The following is a 17,134-nucleotide window of genomic DNA, read 5'->3' as shown; positions in this document are numbered from 1 at the left end:
AGTGGAGCCAGGGCCAAACCTAGACCTTGTAAGCCCGAGACCGTGCTTTTTTGTTGGGAGCTTTTTCTTCTTTTTAATTGAGCTACACCCTGACTTAAAAGAATTAATTCTCCACTCAGAAAAAAAGGATACCTATTCTCTTTCTGCGCTAACTCCCACTCTCACCAACCCATTATCACCACCTTTCTTTAATGATCTATGACTTTAGTCTCAAAAGACATCCATCCTGTTTGGCTCTAACTTTTCCCCAGCCTGCATGGCAATCTACCCAACTGTTATGAGCTGAATGTGTCCCCTCAAAAATTCATGTATTGAAGTCCTAACCCCAGTACTTCAGAATATGACTCTGTAGGGAGGTAGGGTCTTTAAAGAGATAATTAAGCTAAAATGAGGTCATTATGGTGGACCCAAATCCAATATGACTGGTGTCCTTATAAGAAGAGGAAAGTTGGACACAGGTACAGAGGGAAGACCATCATCTATGAGTCAAGGAGAGAGGCCTCAGAAGAAACCAACCCTGCCGACACCTTGATCTCAGACCTCTAGCCTGTAGAATTGTAAGGCAGTAATTTCTGTTGTTTAAGCCACCCAGTCCGTGGTTCTTTGTTATGGCAGCCCTAGCAAACGAATACACCACCTCCTCCTCTTTCCTTCTTAAATTCAGCAAATATGCATTGAATGTGTATCCATGTCAGGCACTGGGCCAAGGGTTGAGGCTACAGGGATAAACTTGCAGACACAGTCCTACCCGACGGAGCTTCCAGTTTATCAGGGGAGATGTTTTAAAGGCTTATTAATGTGCATACCTTTCTTCTAGAAATTTCTCCTAAGGAAAACAAAGGGCACATTATTTAGCTACAAAGAAGTACCTTGTAGTGTTGTGTTTGTTTTATTATTTTTCTTTTTCTGTTTGTTTCTTTTTTTTTTTGGTGAGGAAGGTTAGCTCTGAGCTAACATCTGTTGCCAATCCTCCTCTTTTGGCTGAGGAAGATTAGCCCTGGGCTAACATCCATGCCCATCTTCCTCTACTTTATATGCAGGACGCCTGCCACAGCATGGCTCGATAAGGGGTGCATAGGTCTGCGCCCAGGACCCAAACCCGTGAACCCCGGGCCACCAAAGCGGAGCACTCAAACTTAACCACTTACCCCACTGGGCCGGCCCCCTTTTTTTTTTTTTTTTTTAAGGGTTGTATTTTTCATCACAACAAATTGAGCATAGACCAAATGCGTAGCCATTTGAGGACTGGTGAAATAAACTGTGATAATCCATGCAAAGGCTTTCTATGAAATAATTACAATTGAGATTTTAGAAGAATACTTAATGACATGAGACAATGCTCTCCAAATGCTATTTTTCACACACACACACAAAAGATTGTGAAAGTAGTATCCACTTATAGCTATGTTCAGTATTTGTAAAAAAATATATATACATGTGTATACGTATGAGTAAGTGTTATTTCTGAGCGGGGAAATTACAGGGGATTTTTACTTTATTTTTGAGTATCTATACATTTTTAAGATTTTCTACAATGAACACAGCTCCCTTCTCTCCACAGGGGGTGGCAGAGGCTAATCAGCACTGAGCTGTTAGCATGAAATGCGGCCTCCTGACACGTTAGACGGGCAAATGTTTAACACTGGAGCTCCTAGTGGAGTTCCACCATGAATGTGGGTTGATGTTTTCATTTACTTTACTAAGACAAAAGAAAGACAATGACAACGTATGTTGGAACGTCACTCATTCGTCAATGATGTGACTGACTTCTTTGCTGAATCAAATAATAATTTTTCAAAACACAAAGAATATTTCCTCAATTCTTTGTGCTATTCACATTGTAATGGCTATAGACAGGACATACTTTTAAGTTTAATCCGCATTATTAACATTTTCTCTGACACTTTTTTAAGTCTAGACAATCAAAAACATAAGTCAAGCCCTGATTTCTAGCATTTGCTGATTTCCGTGGTGTAGATGCTCCAACTGTGGCCAATTTCAAGCTACCGATGTGGTGTCACTGAATGTGGCGTTGAGCAGAGAAGAACAGCCCACACCATTACATCGTATTTCCTCCACACAGGTACTTAATAACCTCAAGAATAGTAGTAAAATGTAGTAAGATAATTAGGAAGTGATGACTTTTGAGTATTTGTTATCTTTGTTTTCAATATAATTTATTCAACGTAGATAATTTAATGTATTTATATGTAATATATTACAATACAACATAATTTATATACAATAATTTGTATATAATTTATATAGTAATTGTATATAATTTAAGTTTGATAATGGCTGTGTTTAACAACCAGATTGCAAAATTCTTGAAAATGTAACAACTGGGCAGCCCCAGCTCACCACTGCCAGGAGGTCTGCTGGGAGGGAGTGGAGCCCACAACAGCATAGCTGCGTCAAACTGAAGACCATAGGGCCCAGCCCTAGCTGCTGATCAAAATGGTGGGACATTCCTGATGAGATGTCAGCTTCAGTTCCTGACCTTGTAGTTCCCTCGTCTTGAAGGGTCACAGAGTCATCATCTCCATACTATCTCCCCAAGGTCAGTTTGAATCTCATTTCTGTCCTTCTTTATATGCCATCATCAAGCCTATTTACATTGTTATTATCTAGAGCTCATGAAAGTAAAGAATAGTTATTCCTCTCCTGTCTCCCATTCCAGGCAGGTGAGTGTGGAACGGAAACCCTGGCTTGGGCTTGTTTAGGGCAGCAGGGCAGAGACCCTGCACTCGCAGGGTATGGAACAAAGAGGGACTGAAGAGAGTGCCTGGGCAAAGAAAGGCTGGGCAGGAAACAAGAGCAAGGACGAGGTCTCCTAGGATCTGCAGCTAAGGGCCTGCTTCAACCAGGGCTAGCCACACCAGGCAGGGGCATCTGCTAGAGACAGAGCCAGGAGTGTTCTTGGGGCAGTCACAGATGAATAGTGTAAATAAGATTTCAAGGGAGACATTGGCTTACTCAAAAGAACAGCACTGTTAAGGAGGTTACAATCACCATTCAGGGATAAGCAATACAAGAGAAAACAATTTTAGTTAGATTGTACATTGATATGTCAATCACCCATCATTGCTATTAATCCATTAAAGCACTACTAAGCAATTCTGGCATCTCCCAAGCCCTCAGAACCTCTGCCCTCACACCACAGGTTCCACTATTTTCTCTTGTTGCCCAGGAGGGTTACCAGACTCCACAATAAGCAAGAACTTGCATGAAAGCATCAAAATGTTCTCATCCCTGTACCTCATTTCCTCATATTCCTGCTAGAGGGCAACTTACTTTATTTGATTCACCAATAATCAAGCTGGCTAATTCTAGCTAAAGTGTTTATGATTGATTATGGTTTGAAAATATTCCCTTCCCAGAAAAAGAGTTGCTCCTTAACAAAAAGCCTTCAATAACTTACTCCCAAGGGGTGGATTAGGTAGGCATTTAGATAGTCTGGGTAAAGCTAAGGGAAGGGTTTGTTAGGTATTTTCTTAATGTGTGATTCTACCATTATCATATAGAGGTTTAATAAATTGTTTTAGTTTAAAAAATACTTAGAAATTCTGAAAACCACTATCCTAAAATAAAGTTGCCTAATTGTACCTGAGGACGATGTCAAGACTCAAAGAAAGAAGGATAGAAACAATCTGCAGTGAAGCTAATGTGGACAATAAAGTGTCAAATAAAAATAAGGTGATGTTTAAGCACAAACTACAAAGGTACCAGGAAAGAAAACTAACATTTATTCATTTATTGAACACCTACTATGTTTAAAGTGTTTCTGAAACATTAAGCAACAAATTTCATTCTTGATTTGAGTCAAAAACAAGCCAGAGTCACTTCTGTACTCTAAAAACCAATAGGTGGTAGAAGGAAAACAGATTCAATGCTTTTTTTCCCCACCCGTAGCTTTTCAATATATAAAGAGTGCAAACAAACAAACAAAAATGTACAAACAAAAACCCCACCACCCCCAAAACATTGGTAATATAATTTACAACTTAAGGGAAGGATCAGGCATAAATCTCATGAGATCTACTGTTTCCTGCCAAAAATGTGTTTAATGACTTTCAGCAATTCTCTTAAGTTAGAGGTTAAAGGTTCCCCAACAGAAATTTAAAAACAGTCTTAGTAAAACAAATTAATAACAAAAGGAAGTTTGTCATTTAGGATATAAAACAAAGCATAATTAAATTTAGTCTTATTGAAACCTGGCTCTTGGTTTAGTTTGTCTGCTTTTTGGCTCGAAGTGAGGCCACTGACGGCAGACCATTTGTACAAATAAAGGTCAAGTGAGTCCAGAGACAGCATCCACCCTGTGCAAGATTCCTTTCCGTAGGTGTTTCCTTCTTTGCTATGTCTGGGCAAAAAAGAAGCTTAGATAATTTTTATTATATCTAATAAATGAGTGACTACTTTTCTAATTCTACACATACATTATTGCATGTAATCCTCAAAATAATTCAAAAAGTTTACATGCATTAGTTGCCTTTTTTGGACGACAGTCAGGCTCAGAAGCATGAAGAGCCTTGTGTAAGATCACACTACTAATAAATGTCAGAGCCAGAAATCAAACCCCATTTAATCTACCTCCACAATCTCCACCAATTCCTTCAGTATGCACTTTCCAGAATGACCAGGAAATGACCCTATAGCTTGGAAAATGCAGTTTAGCACCTTCTTATGTGAAGGGAAAGTTAAGTAGAACAAAATGTAGGCCTGGCTGTGCAAATGAGACATATAACAGAGGGAGTGAAATGAGCTTTTCCTATTAGTGGGAATAGCAAACAGCAACCAAAAGGCAACCACTGGAAGTGAACCAACTCGACTTCTAATGATGGGATGTGTGACAGAATATCGACATGGGGAAAATGTGAACACTGCTGCCTAAGGAGCTTTGCATTCAATAGTAGTGCCTAAAAAAACAGAACATTAAAGCTGTTATTGGGGACAGATTATCACCTTAAAGCAGAGACCCTGTGGGCCGCACCCAGAGCACCATATGTTAGAAGGATTTTCCCAGGCTGTGGAAATCTGCTGGCTCCTGCTACCGTGGCAGGTGGGGCTGCAGGCTGGGTGGCAGGGGTGCCCCAAAGGGTGGTCAGGAGCTAAAGAAGTTCTGTGCATGGTCCAAAGTCCAAGAAATTCCCACAAGTGCCCTTGGGGGCTCCCACACTTGTTCTGGTCCATCCATGAGGTAGCAGCTTGTGGGGAGGGGCTGACTGAGTACAAAACCCCAGTCCCCGGGAGGCCACTGGACTCATGTTTGTATTGCTTTCCCTGCTCATTATTAGGTAACCTCCCAAGTGAAACTGTTCCTATAGTCTATCCACAGGTTGGCAAAGCAGCCAGTAGAGTTGCTTAGGTGACTGGGGTTTTCACAGGAAGAGTGCCTTGAAAAATTTAAATTTTGTTTCAAAATACATAATTTTACACTGAAAGAAAAGTTGCAAATAGTACACAGAGTTACCGTGCATACCTTTCACCAACTTTTCCCTAATGTTAACATCTTACATAACCATAGCACAATTATCAAAACCAGGAAATTAACACTGTTACAATACTATTAACTAAACTATAGACCTTATTCAAATGTTACCAGGTTTCCACTAATGTCCTTTCTCTGGTCCGGGATCCAATCCAACATCCCACGTTGCATGTGGTTTTCATTTCTTCTTAGTCTTCTCCAGTCTGTGACGGTTCTCAATCTTTTTTTGTCTTTCATGACCTTGACACTTTTGAAGGTTATGGTCAGTTACTTTATAACTGACATCATTTTGGGTTTTCCTGATACTTTCTTACGATTAGATCCAAGTAAAGCATTTGAGCACAAGTACTACAGAAATGATGTTTCCTTCTAAGTGCATCATATCAGGGGCTACGTGACGATGTCTTATTGCTGATGATATTCACCTTGATACTTGGTGAGGGAGGTGTCTGCTGGGTTTCTCCACTGTAAAGTTACTGTATTTTCTTAGAAACTAATAAATATCTTGTGGAGAAATACTTTGAGACTATCCAAATATCTTGTTTCTCATCAAATTTTCATCCACTAATTTTAGCATCCATCGGTGAATCTTGCCTGCAACAATTATTACTGTAATGTTTGCTTAACGCTACAACATAGAAAATGTGATTTTCTATTTCCCTCATTCCTTTTACATTTATTACGATTCTTCTTTAAGGAGGAGTTGTCTCTTCCCCTCTATTTATTTATTTATTCAATAATTTATTTATGGACTCATGGATATTTAACTTTTTCCTGGGGGTTATAATGACATACTATCACATTTATCTTATTGCTCAAATTAGAATTGCATTGGCCATTGATTGGCTCCTGTGTCCTTTTGACATGCCTCTATTATTTTTTGAGCAGTTTCTTACCTGAGTTTTATGGTTTATCTCTTTTCAGCATGTGCTCCAGAATGTGTTAGCCCTTAAGTCTCATCTGTCCTGACCCACAAACTGGCTTCCCAAGAGTAAGTAGATGGGAGCTCCTCAACTTCGCAGCATCCCAGATTCATCATATTCCCTGGGCCCGCCCCTTAAGATTCTGATTTAGCAGGTCTGATGTTGGGCCTCTTATCTAGATTTTGTAAAAAGCTCATTAGATGATGATTCTAAAGCTAACCATGTTTGGAAATCACTGTTCTATTCCATAGATTATGGGAGTATCTTCCTTATGGGTCTCTAACTGTGCTACCCCAAGTGTGGTCTGCAGACCAGCAGCATCGGCATCACCTGGGAGAGTGTTAGAAATGCAAGTTTTGGGGTCCCTCTCAGACTTAAGGAAGCAGAATCTTCGGAGGTAGGTCCAGGCATCAGCATTTTAATGAGCTCGTCAGGGGCTTCTTATGCACGCTGAAATGTGAGAAGCACTGCAAATATTCTCTACAGTGTACCTCATTTTATTGCACTTTGCAGATACTGCATTTCTTTCAAATTGAAAGTTTGTGGCAACTCTGCGTGAGCAAGTCTATGGGCACCATTTTCCCAACAGCATTTGCTCACTTTGTGTCTCTGTGTCAGATTTTGGTAATTCTCACAATATTTCAAACTTTTTCATTATAATTGTATTTGTTACCGTGATCTGTGATCAGTGATCTTTGATGTTACCATGGTAATTGTTTTGGGGGCACCATGAACTGCACCCAAAAAGACTGTAAACTTAACTGATAAACGTCGTATAGGTTCTGACTGCTCCACCGACTGGCCGTTTCTCCATCTCCCTCCCTCTACTTGGGCCTCCCTATTCCCTGAGACACAACAATATTGAAATTAGGACAATTAATACCCCTACAACGGACTCTAAGTGTTCAAGTGAAAGGAAGAGTCACAGGTCTCTCACTTCAAATCAACAGCTAGAAATGATTAAGCTTAGTTTGGAAGGCATGTCAAAAGCCGAGACAGGTTGAAAGCTAGGCTTCTTGTGCCAAACGGTTGGCCAAACTGTGAATGCAAAGGAAAAGTTCTTGAAGGAAATTAAAAGTGCTACTCCAGTGAACAGACAAATCATAAGAAAGCGAAATGGCCTTATTGTTGATATGGAGAAAGTCTTAGTGGTCTGGATAGAAGATCAAACCAGCCACAACATTCCCTTAAGCCAAAGCCTAATACATAACAAGACCCTAGCTCACTTCAATTCTATGAAGGCTGAGAGAGTGGGGAAGCTGCATAAGAAAAGTTTGAAGCCAGCAGAGGTTGGTTCCTGAGGTTTAAGGAAAGAAGCTGTCTCCATAACATAGAAGTGCAATGTGAAGCAGCAAGTGCTGATGTAGAAGCTACAGCGAGTTATGCAGAAGATCTAGCTAAGATAATTAATGAAGGTGGCTACACTAAAGAACGGATTTTCAATGTAGACGAAACAGTCTTATATTGGAAGAAGATGCCATCTACGACTTTCATAGAGAGGAAAAGTCAATGCCTGGCTTCAGAGGACAGGCTGATTCTCTTTTTAGGGGCTAATGCAGCTGATGACTTTAGTTGAAGCCAATGCTCATTTATCATTCCAAAAATCCTAGGGATCTTAAGAATTATGCTAAATCTACTCTTCCTGTGCTCTATAAATGGAACAAGAAAGCCTGGGTGACAGCACATCTTTCTACAACATGGTTTACTGAATATTTTAAGCCTGCTGTTGAGACCCACTGCTCAGAAAAAAAGATTCCTGTCAAATATTACTGCTCATTGCAATGTACTTTGTCACCCAAGAGCTCTGATGGAGATGCACAACAAAATTAATGTTATTTTCATGTCTGCTAACACAACATCCATTCTGCAGCCCATGAATCAAGGAATCATTTTGACTTGCAAGCCTTATTATTTAAGATGTACATTTCATAAGGCTATAGCTGCCATAGATAGTGATTCTCCTGATAGATCTGGGCAAAGTAAATTGAAAACCTTCTGGAAAAGATTTACCATTCTAGGTGCCATTAAGAACATTCCAAATTCATGGGAGGAGGTCAAAAGATCAACCTTAACAGGAGTTTGGAAGAAGTTGATTCCAGCCCTCAGGGATAACTTTGAGGGGTTCAAGACTTCAGTGGAGGAAATAACTGCAGATGTGGTGGAAATAGCAAGAGAACTAGAATTGGAAGTGGAGCCAGAAGATGTCACTGAATTGTTGCAATCTTGTGATAAAACTTGAATGGATGAGGAGTTGCTTCTTAAGGATGAGCAAAGAAACTGGTTTCTTGAGATGGAATCTATTCCTGGTGAAGATGCTGTGAAGATGGTTGAAATGGAAGAATTTAGACTATTACATAAACTTAGTTGATAAAGCAGTGGCAGGGTTTGAGAGGATTGACTCCAATTTTGAAAGAAGTTCTGCTGTGGGTAAAATCCTATCAAACAGCATCACATGCTACAGACAAGTCATTTGTAAAACAAAGAGTCAATTGATTCAGCAAACTTCACTGTTGTCTTATTTTAAGAAATTGCTGTAGCCACCCCAGTCTTCAGCAACCAGCACTCTGATCAGTCAGCAGCCATCAACATTGAAGCAAGACCTTCCATCATCAAAAATATTACGACTCACTGAAGCTCAGATAATGGATAGCATTTTTTGGCAATAAGGTATTTTTTAATTAAGATATATACTTTTTTTTAATACGTAATGCTATTGTATACTTAATAGACTACAATATAGTGTAAACATAACTTTTATATGTACTGGGAAGCCAAAAAATTCATGTGACTCGCGTTATTGCAATATTCACTTTATTGTGGTGGTCTGGAGCCACATCCACGTTATCTCTTAGGTATACCTTGTATTGTAGTTGGTAAAAATCACAGGCAGGCAAACACAATTCAACCCTCTGGTCTGAATCCTATCTGAGGCAACTACTCCAAGCTGACTGTTTCTTTTTCCCTGGAATATGTTTACCTGAAGATTCCCATAATCCAATGCTGTCTTTTTCTTGGGTATCATCCAAATTGTTCCAAATATGACTCAGTGCCTCTATAAAGCTGTCAAGTTAGAAGGGAAAAAGTAAGTTCTTGTTTGCAAAGAATGATATAGATATTCCAACACAGAGCATCACTTTCTTTTTCTTTTGATTTCCAGTGTCCTTCTCACAGAAGAAACAATGCCAAGATAACAAAATCGTAATGCATGTGAGAATTAAGTTGTCATTTAATTTAAACTCTTGTTGTACAATGAGAATCACTCTCTGATAGACATATATAAGAAGTCTTCTTTCCTGTTGTGTCTTAATTTATCAATTGTGTACGTTATTATCTATCCATGGCAAACCCCAAAGTAAATTATAATAATCTAGTTGAGGCAGTGCAATTATGCTATTTTATTTAATATTTTAAAATTAGGTGTTACTGCTTTGTTATTAAAGATACATGCTTAGAGAGAAAGGAAAGGATAATAATGGATGTTTTGGCCAAGTTTACCCACAATAGCCTGATTCAACCAGTCAATTAAGTCCTTTAAAAATCACTTTTTATGTGATATATAACCAGTCATACACATTATTTTATTATTGCATAATCAAACTGATTTATTCAATCACTTAGCTAATAAACATCCATTCTCCCAGGTATTGTCCAAAATCTGGGAGAAATAAAGATAAATAAAAGAGTCTGATGGAGATGGAGTAGGTCGCAGTAACTACTGCTCCAGTCTTGATGGCTGCAATGACAAATGCTTTCCTTGCCCTGTCCTCTAACACACTCTAAATTGTTCTCTCTTTTAGCATATGTGCCAACCTATCCTCTTCTGGTAGTTCGTTATACGGTGCCTAAAATAGACATAGAAACATATTAAGAACTCAGTAAACAATTAAAAATATTCAACTTAATTTTAGATCTTATTTTGTGCTGTGTGCAGTGCTAAGCCTATAAGTGTTTATTGCATATAATCAGTGCTGTGCTGGTCAATGCCTCTCCAGGGGGGAAAATGCCTGATTTGTAGCTTTTGCTGATCTCTGTGGCAGAAATACTCCCACCATGGCTAATTTCAAGCTACTCAACGGTTTAACAACTGGCTTGTAAAAATCTTGAAAATGTAACAGTTGACTCGATAGAGGTGGTATGAGCTGACTCCATACACCACTGCACATGATCTTCACAGCAAGACTACGTCATAGTATTAGAATTGTTATATTATTATTATCTCCATTTTGCAGACAAGAAAACCAAGAGCATAGGGAAGTAACTTGTTCAAAGTCAGATAGTAAATGGTAAAGCTAGGATGCAAAGCTGGGCCTCTGTGAGGCTAGCACTAGTATTACATTAAACTGATTGATGTTGTATTCCATTAACAAATGTGGACTAAGATGGAGAGTTATGAGAATTCCCATCTGAATTTGGTTCCAGATGAACCAAAAGCGTTCTAGGTTTTGACTCCCTTCTCTTTGGAACGTGAAGCTGTTGCTCCCTTGGCTGTGAGACCCAAAGCCTTTTCCTTCTCAGGTTCAGGTTGTGTTTATCTGTGGCTCAGAGCTGAATCCATTCATTGAAGAGTTTGCTTTTCACTTGAAACTTTGCCTATTATCCCTATAGGCAAATATTTCCCTAAGGACTAATAATAATAATAATAATTGTAAGAGCAGCTATCATTTATTGAATGCTTACAATATACCAGGCACTCTACACGCTACATGTCCCATTTCATGTCATCCTCATAACCACTCTGTAAGATAGGCACTATTATTATTCCCATTTTACATGAGGAGAAACTAAGGCACAGAGGAGGGTAAAAAATTTTTTCCCCAAGATCACACAGCTAATAACTATCAGATCCAAGATTCAAGCTGCAGGCATATGTTTCTTGAGCCTGAGCTCTTAATCATTACATTACTCTGTTCAGTCTCTACATGCTCCATGCCAAGGTGCTGGCTGATTTTATATCCCAGCCACCCAGCTCCATGTTACATTCCTTGAAGTGCTTTTCTGGTACATTTTAAAAGTCTCTCTTCCTGCCTATCTGTGGTTAGCTCCCCTTGTCTCACCTAAAGCAGGTGTTCCCTGTGAACAGAGGAGCTGGATGCCTCCTCATACCACAGGGCTGCTCTCCAAGTTCACCTGGCTGTAAACCTGTCACGCTATTTGATATGAACCATTCTTCATAGATGGCGCTCATAGAACCCAATAATGGACCTGAAGGTTCAAGTTTCATATAATGGAGTAGGGCAGTCGGTGTGTAGCCTACCCCTAACATTTGAGGGGCTTGGGGCACGAATGCTACTGGAGGCCCACAAACCATTTGTCCAAATATTTAGAATTACAAATCAAGCCAGTAAACTGTTAAACAAAGTACATTCTGTTCTTCACAGTGCCTTAGGAGGTCAGGTTTTAATTTAGAATTATTGAACTCCTCCAAGTTTCTCGTGGTGGAGCAGGGAGAACTGGCCCCTAACCCAAGGCTGCCTATTTTCTTCCCATCCCCGGCTCTGTCCTTGCACATTTGAATGTGGACCCCCCAGCCTACACATCCAAGCTAGATCCCCTCCCAGCAAAGAGGTGCCCCTTAGTCACCCCTTTGCTCTAGGGGTACTCACACTGGAGCTGTGGCCCACCCCCAGGAAGGCAGACCAAAGAAGGACTGCCTAGGCCTTGGATACCAGCTCAAGACTTTCATGCAGGAAATTCCAGGGCCCAGAGGCTAGAAGGGAGGCCCTGAGGCTGGAGGAAGACCTGAGCACTCCCTCCACAGCATAGGGCTCAGGGTCAAGGCCCCTCTTGCACAGACCTAGAGTTGGTACTGATGGTAGGAGCGCTTGAATATGCTCTTCCTGGGGCACAACTTTGACCCTTTGGGCGTTAATTTTGAATGACTCCAGTATTTGACAAAGGGATGAAGCGAGGTGAGGTAGCAATCTAATATTTATAAAATTACCATCGTTATGAGCTTCATGCCAATGGCTAAAAGCCACCTTTTCAGCTCCTGATGTCAACAAGATCAACGTGAAAGTTAATGCAGTTTAATCCAATTTGGCTAATTGTTTGTAGTAAATATATGACATTCCAAAAAAGAACTTCATTTTAAATGAATGGAAGGCTCCTCAGTGCTTTCTTACATTCAACCGTCTGACTGACTTAGTGCTGTCTCCTTCCAAAGCTCCTCTCTTGAGTATGCAAATGACTGGTTGGGAGCCCAGAGCAGGACACACTTGAGGGTCTGGCTCCTGTGTTGGGAGGTCTCAGCCAAGCACACCAGGCTCAGCTTACATCGCTCTCTGGCATGGACGTTCTCAAGCTTTTTTGTGCATCATACTCACCTGGAGGGCTTGTCAAAAATGCAGCAGAGTGCTGGGCCCCACTCTGAGAGTTTCTGATTCAGTAGGGCTGGGGTGGGGCCTGAGAGTCTGCATTTTTAAAGAGTTTCTAGGAGGATGCTGATGCTGCTGGTCTGGGGACCCCGCTTCGAGAACCACTGCTCTAGGGTTTTTGCAGATACAGCGTAGCTTCCATCTGTAACAGCTCCCCTTCCCACCTACGTAATTACATAATGGATAGCCCACCATCATATCAAATAAACTTACAGGAGATTAAAATCAACAATGCAGGCAATTTGCACACCAAAAAAGAAAAAGTTACCAAACACACGCAGTTTTTCAAATTAATGGTAAATTCTAAAGGTCTTAATGATAATAACATCTTGCTTCTTATCCTTTTTTGCTACAAACAAGACCGTGGACACTCCATTCAGCTCTGTATTATTCCTGGGCAACAGTGCCTCTGGGAGATATTTTATGGGAATCTAATATCCAAAAATGCTGACTTCCATAATTAGCCTAAGTAATCCGACACCGCTAACTTTCTTCTGGATTTGTTACTTATGATGTTACCTAAAAGCTTCCTGTTTCTATTTTCAGCGCATTATTACCTCTAACAAAAACAGGTTACCTCTCACTGTAAAAGGCTAGTGCCTGTGTGTGATCAGCTGTGAGCAGAAAGCCACATGCTACAAGCACAGACCTGGGGTGTTTAGGCCCAGCACCCTAAACAAACCAAGGGGAGTGGAGAGCCGCCACCTGTTAAATTTCTAAAGGAGCATTAAACTCTGGACCATGCTGTCTATCAAACTATATATATATATATATATATATATATATATATATAATTTTTTTTTTTCTCCTCCCAGTCTCTGTTTGTGGCTCCACTGCCTTCTTGGCACATCCACCAAGGGGCAGCCTGAGTTTCTCAGGCAGTTTTGATTAGAGTGTCTCTGCAGGTCAGGGTGACAAGGCCCAAAGTGAGACATATTGTCCATATTCACATAAATCCTAAATAGACATTGACAAATAAATCTAAGAATCTTTTCCAGTTACTCAATTCCTGTAGACCCTGCACTACTTAGATGCAGCTCGTACCTTAACTTTACTAAAATGTTTAAATTCTCCAGTAAGTACCTATCTGCCCCTCTTCAAGGGGGAAACAAACCTAAGAGGATAAATTTTAAAGATAAAACAAATTTTCTGGCAGTAGCTCACGGTCTCTGTCACATTGTACATTTACAACGTTTCTCAAGCTTTCTGGTTTGCCCACTGGTTTCCACAATTCACTCCTATCCTGCTTGATCATATCCAGCATATTTGTTTCTCCTTCTACCTAATGATCTGCGCTGAGGCAAAGGTCATGGCTGACTCTGCCTGCGTTGATGGCCATGCCCTGTCTACGTACCAAAGCCACAGCGATCATGTAACACCTGATGTGTTTTCCCTAAAACACGCATAGAGGTTGGAGCCCTTCGGGGCAAAAGTCTGATGAAAGGGCCAGATTCTCGTTTGTTTTGCTGAGTTTTAGAGGATTTCAATCCAGAAATATTTCACTTGCACAGTTTTTCAGACAGTTTTCAAACTAAATCATTTTTATTTTTTAAAATATCTATTTTTTTTTTACCAATATAGCATGTTTAAGTTAGGATCTTTCATTATTTTGTGAGTGAAAATGATTATATATGATTTACTAAATACAAATTATAGCATATTTTGTGGTTTTTATGTCTTAGTTGCTTTTAATTGCAAAGAATGGAGAACTCTGGTTGTCTCAGATTAGGGAAGTCTATTGTAAGTCTTCTTGCCCAGATTGGGAGACAGAGATCTCAGACACACAGCTAGGACACATTAAGACCCAGGAAAATCAAGTTCTGAAGGCTCACAGGAAGAACAGGATATCAGTCAGGCCTTGTGGGAACTGGACACACAGGTCATTCAGGATGCAGGTGGATCCGTGTAACTGTGCAGCCCTCTCCCCGGCTGGGTACATAATTTTCAGGGTCCGGTGCAAACTGAAAATGTGGGGCCTTTTGTTCAAAAAGCAAGTAAAAGTTCCATTGTAGGTCTCAAATATAAAGCTTTTTCCTTTCTTCCACTGTCTCTCTCTCTCAACTTGTCATGTTTTTTATTTGCTATTTAATGTCATTCTAAATAAAGAAAAGTTACAATTTTAGATTATCAGCATGATTTTTACCATTCGTCTTTTTATGGTGCAATGCCAGTTTTAAATGCAAATATAAGAGCATTTAGCTCATACGTAGAATCATCAAAATTACACAGTTCCTATTTTGTAGTTCCTACAGGCGTGTATATTTCATTCTTACTAGAGCAGTGGAAATGCTGCACAAAACTAACTCAACAGTTTTATTTCACTTCTTCATATGTGCACATTCTACCCACACTCTCCATCTTCAGCTTAGACGAGTAAGGATGGACTGAAAGAGAAAGGACTACAGGTTGCCCAGGCTGTGCCTTTCCTTCAATGTCATCGTTTTCATTGTAAGTGGCTGGCCAATCCGGGGAAGTAACATGAATAAGAAGGGATATCATAGGGTTCCTTGGTCATTTGTGTTTCTTAAAACCTTGCATTCTTTGTGCTTTCAAAACAAGCTCTGGTTCTGATGCAAAGTGTGGCCTGTCGGGGCTGTAGGTGCCCTGCTTACTCGGTCTTAGACAGAACACCCTTACCTTGAACTCACTTTGAATCTCTCTGCACTCCCATGCAGCACAGGTCCATTAGAATTCTATGCTCCTGGGGTATCATAACGCTACATATAAATGGGGCTGTAAGGAGTGGCAGACACTCATATTGCAGCTATCTCAAAGACAAAATTAATAAAAATTTTAAGACAGCAACAACAGAGCATTAAATCAAGCTCTGGTCTGTGTTCATGATCACATGTTCATGGAGCTGGCCCTGGTCCCCTCACTAGCGGGAAACAGTGATTCCATTCACCACGTGGCCCAGTCGCGTTTGCTTGTACTGCATTTGCTCCTGCCGCCGACTACCTTGCCCTCTATTTGTATGTTTTTCACATAGTCCTAACTTCAATTTGTTCATGGCCTTTCATGGCCGCTGCTCTGTATTTCTCCTCACTTCTCCTGATGCCAACTGACCCATTGTCTCCAGATTCTCACCTAAACTACTGAGAGAGATGCCCGGGTCATTCTTTGGGTTTCATGCCAGGCCACCCCTGGAATGGAGCCGGGGGTCGGGGTGGCGGGGGGGAGATGAGAGAAATGAAGGCACATGAGTTGAATTCAGGAACTTGAAATTATTTCCTCTGCCCTCAGATAATGACTTTTCAATCTACAAATGAATAACTGCAGAAAATAACTGAAATGGACAATGGGTAATTGAAAAGAGAAATACAGTTTTATAGACACATTACAGCTAAAAATAAAATGGTTGCTCAAAGTTTTATTAATAAGATTTAAGCATAAATGTTTTCTAGTTTCATGCTACATATCATAATATGAGCTCTTTTGTGGATAAAAACCATTATACAGATTTTGCCTATATGATTAATTCTACCAAAGAAGGAATATTATCGGCAGGTTAATACTTCTACTGGATTCAGTTAATAATTTTCAAAAAGAGGTTTATTTTCTCCCACTGACCCCATAGAAGGGAGGATTTTCTGTCTTCGAAAATGTGTGTGAGCAAAAACACAAAATGGCAATTAAGGGTTGGTTTTTGTTTGTTTTATTATTCATTTGCTTATTTTTATTTTTGGTGTGCAGTGATGGGTGGCATCACCCAAGGCAACCCATGCATGATTACGAAATGCCATTTTCTTCATGAAATCATTTTTTAATAAAAATGCCATGTCTGACCATGGCAGAAATCCATGGTGTTTCTTTCTTGGGACCATGCTTGGGAATGTTGGTTGACCGCTGATTCCTTGCATGACTGTTTCTATCCAATTAACAATTATAAAAATCAACCAAATACTAAGGAATTCTTTTCTTTACCCTAATGTTGATTTTTATCAGCCTTCTCTCCACCCCATTTTTAGAGAGTAAATGCAGACTATTGACGTGGAAGTAGAAAAGGGAACAGATCAGAATGGAAAGTACCAACTTATGTATTTACTTCATTAAAATCAATTAAATTACATTAAACTAATTAAATTTAAATATATGAAGTTAGAGAAGTGGACTAAAAGGAAGAAAAACCAAAAAATACTGATTAACACCGTTTCAAAGTTTCCTAAGAATAATAAAGAATTCCCTATATCAAATACTCCCAACATTTATTCATTTTTGAGAAAAGAATACATTTTAAGGGGGTTATGGTGTGTCAAGTATGGGGTCACTGAAGGGTGTTTGGTAGACATTGAAAGAACATCCAACGACGGGGAACTGGCAGAATAACTGACCTGTGTGGAGGTTTG

This window comes from Ceratotherium simum, chromosome 9, assembly GCF_057802395.1.
Source record: "Ceratotherium simum simum isolate JZ-2026a chromosome 9, ASM5780239v1, whole genome shotgun sequence".
NCBI classification, from domain to species: domain Eukaryota; kingdom Metazoa; phylum Chordata; class Mammalia; order Perissodactyla; family Rhinocerotidae; genus Ceratotherium; species Ceratotherium simum.
Note: the sequence above shows the minus strand (reverse complement) of the source record.